The 11,512-nt window shown below is 36.0% G+C and overlaps 1 pseudogene; it reads right to left on the reverse strand.

Annotated features, from left to right (window-relative positions):
* The window catches only part of LOC103733704, a 41,408-nt pseudogene extending 31,234 nt beyond the window's left edge, over positions 1-10,174 (reverse strand).
* Positions 10,175-11,512: the final 1,338 nt, after the last annotated feature.

Here is an 11,512-nt window from a genome sequence, read left to right on the forward strand (position 1 = left end):
TTGGCCTATCTAGAGTCTTTCCCTTTATTTATCATATTTGTTTTTTAAATTAACAAGCAAATTGCATGCATTTGTCATGTGCAACAAAATGTATTGGCTTATCTGTACACTGTGGAATGATCAAACGGCATTAATTCACATATCCTTCATCTGTTTGTAGTGTGAACACAGCATTCATTCTCTTAGGGTTTTATCAATAGCACAATGTATTGCTATTAATTATAGTCACCATGCTATAAATAGGTCTTGAAATTATTTCTCCTAATTGCAATATTATGTTCTTCAGCTAGCATATCCAAAATCAATGCCAACCCTAAAACTGCCTTAGTATTTGATAACCAACATTCTGCTTCAATATAACCAACTTTTTTTTTGGTCTTTTTGAGACAGGGTCTTCCTGGAACTCACTATGTAGACCAGGCTGGCCTTGAACTTACAGAGATCTGCCTGCCTTTGCCTCCTGAGTACTGGGATTAAAGGCATGTACCACCATGCCCAGAAGTTAGTACTGTGTTTTGCTAACATGGTAGCCATTTGAGGTTCTCATGCCCCTACATGCATCCAGGTTGTCACCTGACAGCATTGCCTTGGCTTTGTTTGGTGTACTTGAGGTGCTTCAGTATTTCTTGTAATGCATAACTAACTGCAATGCAATCCTTGCTTCTCTTTCCTGTAAAAGTTTATCTGCCTTCATTTAAGAAAATACCTTCTGTAGATATAATATAGATTATCTTTTCTTCTTGTATTTAATGATACAATTCTAGTGTCTTCTGGCTTCTAAGAAAAAGTATATTTTCTCTTTACTTACCTGTTTTAATGTGATTTTTTTCCCCTCAGGATACACTTAAGATGATAACTTTTAGCCTCAATTGGTAACCAAAAACCTTCCAGTAAGAAGTGGAGATCTTTTTTAAACATTGGAACCTCATTTAATTTTATGTCTTATAGAGTTTACAATGAGTAAAAGATTATATAAGTGTAATAATTCATCTGTAAACCTAGAAATGTACAGCCAATTTTGAAAGAGATGTACCCTAGCTCAGAAAAATGTTATTGAATAGGTTAATGCTGTTGTAATGAAATGCTTCTTTTAATTAAAATAAAGAAAAAAAAAGAAAAAAAAAGAAGTCTAGGCCCAATGACTTTGCTTGTATATTTACGAAACATTTAAAGAAGACTAATACCAATCCTTTGTCAATTCTTCCTAAAAGAATTGAAGAAGAAAGAGTATTTCCAATCTCATTTTTTATGGCCTTGATTATTCTAATACCATGTCAGCCAGCACACTATCAGAGAGACAAAACTAACAAAAACAAAATGCTACACGCTAATATTCTTGATGAATATATATGTAGAAATTATTAATGAAATCCTAACAGATGAAATTCAACAACATGTTTAGGATAACACAACTTAAATAAAATATTTATTCATGAGATGTGAGGAGACAATACATAAAATTCAATCAAAAAATGATAAATGTCTTGCATCATGTTAATAGAGTGGTGCTTTAAAATATCATGACTGGACTGGCCAGTTGGCTCAGTGGGCAAATGCACTTGCTGCGAAGTCTAATGAGTTAACATTCATCCAGATAGGATCTATAGAGTGGAAGGGGAGAGCCTACTCCTGCAAGTTGTCCTCTGATTTCCACATATATGTCTTGGCACACACACATACACAAACACACTAATAAAAAAATAACACTTGATCATCTTAATAGAAGAAAATAAACAACAAATGCTTTTGAAAAATTCACTCTCTTATGATTAAAAATATATTCAATAGCACAGGTTGCTCTTGCAGATGACTCAGATTTGATTTCCAGCACCCACTTGGTGGCAAACAACCATCTGTATCTCCATTTTAAAGAGATCTGACACTGTATTCTGGCATCTTTGGACAATTTAAATTGAGATGTATTTAAAGACATCCAGACAAAACACTCATATAAAAATAAATCTTATGATTAAAAATATATTCAATAGCACAGGTTGCTCTTGCAGATGACTCAGATTTGATTTCCAGCACCCACTTGGTGGCAAACAACCATCTGTATCTCCATTTTAAAGAGATCTGACACTGTATTCTGGCATCTTTGGACAATTTAAATTGAGATGTATTTAAAGACATCCAGACAAAACACTCATATAAAAATAAATAATAAATACCTATTAAAGGCCTTATGAAAATGTCCATGACTAATGCCATGCTCAGTGTTGAAGAACTGAAACCTTTTTTTTTTTGAGATCAGGAACAAGGTAAAGATGTTCAGTCTCAACATTTCCCTTTGGCAAAGTATTGAAAGCTCTAGCCAAAACATTATGTGAAGAAAAGGAATAAAAGTTATTTAGCTGAAATTTCCTAAAATGTCTGAAACCATAAAGGATTCCTAAATTCAAAACAATATCAATGAGGAAGGAAATGACTAGATTCATCATTTTTTTCCTTCTGGTTTTAAAAAATATCACAAGCCTACAATAGTTTTAAAAGCAGGGTACTCACATAAAACCTGACCAAGTGATGATGAAAGGAACATAACAAAGAACCCAGAAATAAGTCAAAACCTAAACTGACTACTAATTTAATACTTAAAAAATGTATGTATACATGTGTGCCTGCTTGTCTGTATGTGTGCCATGTGTACGCAGGTGCCTATATTTTCCAGAAGAGTGCATCAGATTTTGTAGACCTTTCAACCTGTAGGTGCTGGGAACCAAGTTAGGGTCCTATACAAGAGCAGCAAGTACTATTAATGCTGAACCACCTTTCCAGTCCTTGACTACTGATTTTTGACAATTCCAAGAGTATAGGTAAAAGATACTCTTTAACAAATTGTCTAGGAAAATCCAGATATCCACATGCAAAGCACCATATTTAAAAAGTTGCTAAACACTATCAAATCAAACCTACGATGAAATATTTCCTTAAACCTGTTCAAACAACCTTTATTAGAAAGGTGAAAAATAACAAATGTCTATGAGGATATGGATAAAAGGGTAAACTTATGCTAGATAGGACACTGTTACTATGGTAAACAGCATGGATCTCCCAAAATATTAAACTATAGAACTGGCATAGTATATTGCAGTATATTATAATTCTCTAGAGAATTATAACCAATAAAATGGAGACATAGATGATAGATAATATATTTATTTTTAAAATTTTAAAAAATGTTATGTGTATGAGTATATTACCTGTATGAGTGTAAGTGCACCCATGTCACACAATGCCTGCAAAAGTTAGAAGAGGGTATTAGATCCCCTGGAACTGGAGTTAGGATGGTTGTTAACCATCAGGTGGATGCTGGAAATCAAACCAGGGTCCTCTGCAAAAGCAGCCAATGCTCTCAACTAATTAGCCACCTCTCCAGCCCCAAGACAGAGATTTAATTAGGGAGTTCTCCCAGGTTATAGCAATTAGTATTATAAAATATTACCTTTGAAAGCTAGGGAACAAAAGAACTTGTTTTGTAAATTCTTTTCCAGCCTGAAATATAAGAACCAGGAATAGGGAGAGATTTTGTATACATGAAATTCTGGGACTCTGTAGTTCTAATGTCCTAGGGTAGAAGAAAAAATGTACCCTCTTTAGCCTCAAAACATTGGATGATGTTTGGCTTCTTTTGAGAGCTTGTTCTCTTCATTCAGTTTAATGTTAACATAAAATTCACCATTTACAAATAACATCCAGTTTCACTTCTGGTTATTGTTTCCTTAATACTGAAATAAACATCCTGAAGAATTATTTTACTTGTTCATTGCAACATCATTTACTATAGATACAATATGGAAATTACTTAAATGCCCATTCCATTCACAGATGAATGGATAAATATTGTGATATAAAAACAAACAGTGAATATTATTCAGCAGTAAACGAAGGAGTGCTGTTTGATGCTTTAACATGGAAGAACTTGGACATTGCACTAAAGGAAATCAGATTGTCATAGAAACACAAATACTACATAATTCCAACTATATAAAGCAATACTGTAGTTCCCACCTGTACCTAAGGAAGACAACCTGCTATTGTTCTAAAATGATGAATGCTTGATTTCTCCCCCTATCTAGAAGCCTTTGAGAGGGAACTAACACTGATTTTAACCACTCCAACAGCTATCAAAATGCCTGAAAGCAGATTCTGAATCCACCACTCTCGAGTCCAGCCTTGGCAGACAAAAGAAAAATGAGGAAGAACCCAATAGAGGGATGCTTTTGGAAATTCCAGTGGACCCTCATATGAACATTTGAAAATTTCCCTGATCTGCCTTTTTTTTCTAATTCCTTGTCTAGAACTTTTAATGCTAATTACTCTTCCCTTTACTTCTTTACATCTACTGTTCATGAATCAAGGACTGCCTTTTCCCCCTAGTGATAGGAGTTATGCAATTTGGGAGCCTTTTAGATAGACCCACTGAAGGCGTACTTCAATTGCCTCACCCTGCATCCCTGTTCAGCATGGAAGAAGCCAGAGCAGTCTGCGTCCTGATTCCCTATTGGCAGTTTAGGTAACCTCTTCAGAGGATGGTGTGATAAGAACAGGAGGTATGAATTGGCTAGGCAGTAAGTGTAAAAAAACCCCAAAGTAAAGTAAACAGTTTCTTGACTAAAAATCAAAATGTCCTTGGGCCTTTTAGCAACATACTTTCTTCCAAAGGCCAAAAATGTCAAAAGTATTTGGGAGCTTGTATCTAATCCTTAAATGATTTTAGGTTTACCTCTTCAGAGGGGTGAATGTTAAAATAGCAAAAAAGCTCCATAATAAAAAAAAGAAAGAAGAAGAAAGAGTACAAGAAGCTATCAGAAAAAAGTGATGGGGAGATATGGAAGGAGTTGGAGGGGAGGGAGTGGGCATGGATTTGATCAAAACACCTTATATGCAAGTATGAAATTTTCAATAAATTATTTTTTAAAAAAGATTCTCAAAGTTGAATTTCTTAGTACAAAGTAGATTGATGGTTCTCAGTACTCAGTAAGTGGGACTGAGAAATTGGTTGATACTTACTTAGTATAAACCTGCCATCATACAAGGTGAATAATGTGAGTGATCTGTTGTACAAGGTTGTGCTTATGAATACTGGGTCAGAGCCAAGCATGATGGCAGTCACTTGCAATCTCGGGGTTTGGAGGTAGGAGGCAGGAATATCTGGAGTTCAAGGTTATCTTTAGTGACATAAGGAGTTACAGAAACAACAACAAAACCAAATACATATATGGTGGGCAAATAAGTTAACATTTTTCCATTTCAAGGGGCTGGAGAGATGGCTCAGCAGTGAAGAATATGTACTGCTCTTGCAGAGGAACCAAGTTCAGTCCCCATTATCTATGTTAGGTAGCACATAGTTGTCCATAATTCCAGTTCCAGGGAATATGATTTTGCTGACTTCCATGACATCGTTCACCACAGCCTCAGTGCCTACCAAATGATGGGCAGATAAAGAAAACTCTTTGAATATATACAATGGAGTTTTACACACTAGTAAAGAAGAATGAAATCACATCATTTGAGGAAGATAAATGGACCTAGACATCATCATGCTAAATTAAATTACCCAGGCCCAGAAAGACCAATATTACATGGTATCTCTCAATTCTGGAATCTAGAGAAAAATAGAAAAGAATATGGAATTAATCAGAGTATATTTGGATATGGAAAGGAAAAGAAAAAGAGGAGTGGGGGAATGAACCTGATCACAATAGAGGGGATGAATATGATCAAAGTACTTTATATACATTTACGGAAATGTTGTAATGAAAGCCTCTGACTTGAACAATTACTATATGCTAATAAAAATTGAAAAATAATTTGTTACGAATATTGTGTGGCTAGTTGCAATGGTGTATACCTGCTCAAAAAGGCTGAAGGATGATAGCAAATTATTTGAGGGGAATACCTGAAAATTAGAAAGAATCTGCTTCAAAGGAACAAATAAAGAAAACAGCACTTATATCATGTTGTATGCTTTTACCAAGACAAAATCTGTGGTCACACAAGCATACACGTTACCTTAATATTTTTAATTGAATTTTTACAAATTTCATACAATGCATTTTGATATTTATATTCCCTCCTGTATCTGAATCCCCCTTATGTAATCTCCCACCAAATTTCCTGTACTCTACTATATATATTTAGACCTATAGAGTCAGATTTGTGTTCTCAAATACCCTCCCAAGTGGGTTCATCAACTGGAGCCTTGTCAGCCTACTAAGAGTCTTATCCTTAAGCAAGACTGAGTTTCTCCTTCTCAGCAGTCATCAGTTGCCAATAGCTCCTCAGATAGGATGAGGGTTTCTTGCTCACTTTTCCATATCTGTACTGGGCTTGAACTTATGTGGAACTTTCATGTACTGTAACCATTGCTGTGAGATCATATGTAACTGATCAGCTGTCTGGGAAACTCTGTTTTCTTGTCATCTATCTTCTTTGGCCCTTACAATCTTCCCAGACCCTCTTTGTCAATGATCCCTGAGCCTTGAGAAGCAGAAGTTTGATAGAGTTGTTCTATTTAGGGATAAGCAATTTGTTGCCCCTACTCTCTTTATGTTGACCAGTTGTTCTTCTCTGTGTTAGTTACCATGTACTATCTAAGGAAGCTTCTCTGCTGAGAGTTGAGAGTTGCCTTAATCAAGGCAAGTCTCGGAAAGCTCTCAAATCTGGGAATCTAAAACAGCAGAGTTGGCAGTTGCAGGGAGGTAGGTGTGGGAAAGGGAGGGCACCAGGATGTGTTATCACACTATTGTAGGATTAGGACTGATTAGTATATGTATTCTGTGACTGTATTTATGGTTTTGATATTAATTATGCTCTTGAGTCTACCATTTTATTGTGTTTCAGAACTCACCAAAAATAGTGATTTGCTTAAGAAATTCTCTATATCTCTTTTCAGCCTCGCTTTAATGTTACATTGCTTACCAATAACAATGATGCTGTCTGCTCTGGGTTTTTCCTTCTGCGTATTTTCTTTTTTATCGTTTTGCTATCACACTTAGTGATCCATAGTTTCTAATCTGTTAGGTAAAATAATTTCTCTCTTTTTGATCTTCTACATGTAGGAATATTATTTAGTTATTATTTATTTAATTCTCTGATTAAACTAATAATTTCCTTTAAGAATATAGGCATAGTTATAATATTTATATTTCTAATTTATTATACCAATGCCAAGTCTGTTTTAAGGAAACATCTCTCTCTGATGATGATCTGATATATTTCTTAGATTCTTTGCATGTTGCAGTATTTAAAAATTGGTGGAATTTGTTCTGGGTGGTGCCTAGACTGATATTTGATAAACTTGACCCTATTGAGTTGAGTTTTTTCAGAGGTGATGACTGTTCCCTCATTATGGAGATATTTTGCTCCTGTGTTTAAGGTGTGAATTCTCTGAAGTTGCTATGGGTCCTCTGGATGTTCAAAGGACCCTCAGGTCTGGCCAGCTGAGATTTCAATCTCCTCCAAATGAGAAAAATTCTTCTCTCTCTCTCTCTCTCTCTCTCTCTCTCTCTCTCTCTCTCTCAGACAGGGTCTCCTGTAGCCACAGATGGCCTGAAACTCACTATATAGAACAGGCTGGCCTTGAACTCTCACAGAGACCTGCCTGCCTCCCAAGTGCTGGAATTAAATGCTTGCTCCACCACACCTGGAGAAAAAACTTTTAAGACTACATACCTTTCTAGACTTCCCAGTCCTTTTTATGTACCATAAAATTTCATTCTAGATAGTTAAATTTATGTTGTGCTAAAAATTCAAAGTGGTCTCTGAGAAAATTTATGCCATTTCTCCTCTGGGGAGCCTCCTCTTCTGTAACAGCTTGTCTCTCGAGTTCCATATGCCCTCGAGTCTCAGAAGTCTCATTTTATATTTTTTACAACTCAGTGACATTATTGTCTATACCTGCATACTAAACTGTTGTGGCCTCTTTCCTTATTTGTGTGTAGAATGAAGAATTGGACATCTATCTAACCTATTTCGTGATTGGGAATCAAAAGCAGGTGAAGTCGCATCTATCTGCACTATCTGCAGGGACCCAGTGACTTGCACATGGCTGCTCTCTTACCTGGGGTATTCTAATGAGTGGAAAGGGATATTCCATGATTATTTGACAAAGTGAAGTGCCTGTCATCTGGGTGGCATTATCTCTTTGACGCCTCCTTTGGTCGCCCTGATGAAGCCTGCTGAAATGTGAAATAACCGATTGAGTCTCCTATGGCTTGGGATGAAGGGAGGCCTTTAGCTAATGTATCTTGAAACACCCAAGCACAGTTCAACAACCCTAGAGAAGTGGAATTCTGCCAGCCGTCAATGAATGAGCTTAAAGAGATTCCATGTGTGGCCTGGTGCAGGTTTGCGCCTGACTCTACAACAGTGTGCACTACCACGCAATGGGAGTATGGACCAGAGGTCCCGTGAATCCTGGTTGTCTTAAACTGTTAAGTTACTGAGTGACAGATGATGCAACACCATAACTGGTACAAAGCTCGTTCTTTGGAATGCAGAATTCATTTTTCTTGATTTTAATGTTTGTAATAGTATCTAAAATATGTTGAACAGTGCAATGAAAATGAATGTGATTTTTATGTCTGCTTTAAGCAAAAGTCATTCTTTTAAAAATTTGAAATATATAGAACATTATGTGATATCAATAAAATTTTTTGAGAGGCTACTAAAGATTACAAACATGAATTTCTGTGCTTGCAGTTCTACCAGTTCTTGATCTATTAAAATCTTTGTTATTACATGCATACTTATTTAAGACTGCTGTGTTCTCTTTATTACTTGATACTTTTATGATGTTCAAATTCAATCTTTTAAATGACCATAGAGTATAAAATATATATTTTTTTCTGGCATTTGTAGCACTTTTTATGTTACTTTTGCTTAATTTTACAGTAATATTTTATTTTTAAACCTATTGTGCCATTAAGTATGAAGAATGACTTTTTAGGTAGCATATTATTTGAACTTTCTGTTTGACACAGTTTGACAACCTTTGTTTTTTCATCAACTACAGACTCTTTTAATTAATAATTACTTATAAGGTTAATTTATAATGTTGTTTCTTCTTTGTCCCATGCATTATTCATTCCTTTGCTCTTATTCTTGATATTTCAAGACTGGTTGAACACTTCTTGTATAAATCCATTTACTAATTTTATTTTTGTATGAGATAGATCTTTTTATTTCACTGATCTCTTCACAGTTTATAGTATCCTTAAAGATGGTGGCATATTTCTTAGATTTGTGGTGTGTGTGTGTATGTGTGTGTATTGTGTAGGTGTGTATGCATGAATGTAATATATGTATGTGGAGGAAATGCAATGAATGGGCAGGCACACACCTAGCCCATGTGTGTTCATGCAGCATTCAGAGGAAGATGTTGGGGGTCTTCTGCTCTCCTCCTCATTGTTCTCCGCCTCATTGCCTTGGGAATGGTTCTTCTCACTGACCTTAACAGACCTCCCCATTGTTGAGGTTCTAAGCATGTGCCTACTATACTGGGAGCTTATGTGAATGCTGTGAATTCAAACTCGGGTCTTTATGCTTTCAAAGCAGGCATTCCTACATCCCTAACACCATGGTATTCTTTACAGTTACAATATCTGTAAAGAACTGTAATGAGTTTGAAATTTTTATCTGATTTATGAAAAGAGAATTTCACCTAACATGTTTTCATGGATGCTGAAAGAAAAAGAGACTTCTAGTTCATAAACATGTGTCTTTTTGACAACTGCATGCAAATAGCACAGACTTTGAATTCATTTGCTCTGTGCCATGAGGATAATGTGCAGAAACCCAGGTTTGTGTAACAGGTGTAATAGATATGAAAGAGAGATGAGAAAAATCCAAACTTGGATTATGAAATAATTTTATTTCACCACTGATTGAAACCATGGAAACAGAAGGATGGACATGGCTCACCTGTCATCTAATTCACCTCCATCCCGCTGCTCTGTTCTTTACTCTTATTCCCACAGCATCCCTACAGGGTACTGCTCTCTGCTGACACCACCATTAAATGACTCTTGTTGAAGCATTGTTTTGTAATGGCTAGAGAGTAGTAGTTACCCAAAATACATTTCTACTCCATACCTTCTCCTTCATCTTCATCTATAAGAACATTATGTTTGTTCACAAATTTGCTGTCACATGAGTTATCACAATAATGCATGTTTCAGCTTTCTGCTGTCATTAAAAACACTTAAGATGACCAACTGAAAATGAGAAAATTGTTTATTTTCGCTCACAGTTTTAAGCATCCATCTATGACCCACTTGCCCTGTTGATTTGGCAGAGTGGAGACACCACACAGCATAGAGGGAGCACACATAGGTAGAGCAAAACTGTTTAATTCTTGGCATTCAGAAAGTGAAAGGGAGGAAGAGGAAGGGGCTGGAGTGCCATCATTTCCTTTATGGACAAACCTCCAATATTCTGGAGTTCCCACAGGGCCTTACTTTTAAAGTTCAATGTTGTCATAGCACTAAGCTGTGATGCAAGCTTAAACTATGGGGAGCATTTTAGATCCAAACTAAAGCCCTTAGTTTCAATACACTCTCATTAACTTCTAATCTTGTATTGAAATGTAACTCTTTTAAAGTGCTTGCCAATATTATCAATAACTGAAAAAAATCATGTCACTTTTCCATTCAAAATCTTAGTAGTCTCCTAGGCATAGTGCCACATGCCTTTAATCCCAGAAGTCCTGAAGTAGAGGCAGGTGGATCTATAGTGAGTTCCTGCCAGCTGAGGCTACATAATGAGACCCTTTCTCAAAAAATGAAAAAAAAAAAAGAGGAAAAACATCAGTAGTCTTTCCTCATCTCTCTTAGTTGTGTGGTGCTATTATGTCACATTACCTGAGACTGAGAAATTTAGAGATCAAAAAGGTTTATTAGGTCCCTAGTTCTAGAAGTCCAAGAGCCTGGTGTCAGAATCTGCTGTTTCTGTTGAAAGCCTTATGTCAGATGCTATCATATGGTTAAAGCAAGTAGACAAGACACAAGCATACATAATAAGCTTGCCTTGTAAGAACTTGTTCTCATATAGATAATATAATCTCATGAGATGCATCTTTGTTGGGAAAGCCAATCTGATTTCTTGAGAAAGATACAGACCCATTCATGAGAATGAGGTGCTCATGACCATAAATAATACCACAGAAAAAATCCATCACCTCTCATAGCTGTATTGGAAATGTAACTACAACATGACAAGCGATACCAGACCAATGCAACATCCTCATGCCTTTCTAATGTCTCACTGGACCCTGTCCTATGAAGCCTTAAACTCATTCTCTGTCATCAGGCTGCTGTTTTGTACCCTAAGTACTTGACAAATCCCAAAATCTGCAGGTTGAAGGATGCAGTGGATATACTGATTAGCACATAAATCTCTTAGGATTATAATTTGAAAATCAAAAGATGTGGAACTGACATTCTTGTCCAGTTCATATTACTAATATAATATACTCCTGCACTTGCTGTGAATGCTCATCCTAAATGTGCAA

The sequence above is a fragment of the Nannospalax galili genome, unplaced genomic scaffold, assembly GCF_000622305.1.
Source record: "Nannospalax galili isolate Female #2095 unplaced genomic scaffold, S.galili_v1.0 scaffold956, whole genome shotgun sequence".
Classification (NCBI taxonomy): Eukaryota; Metazoa; Chordata; class Mammalia; order Rodentia; family Spalacidae; genus Nannospalax; species Nannospalax galili.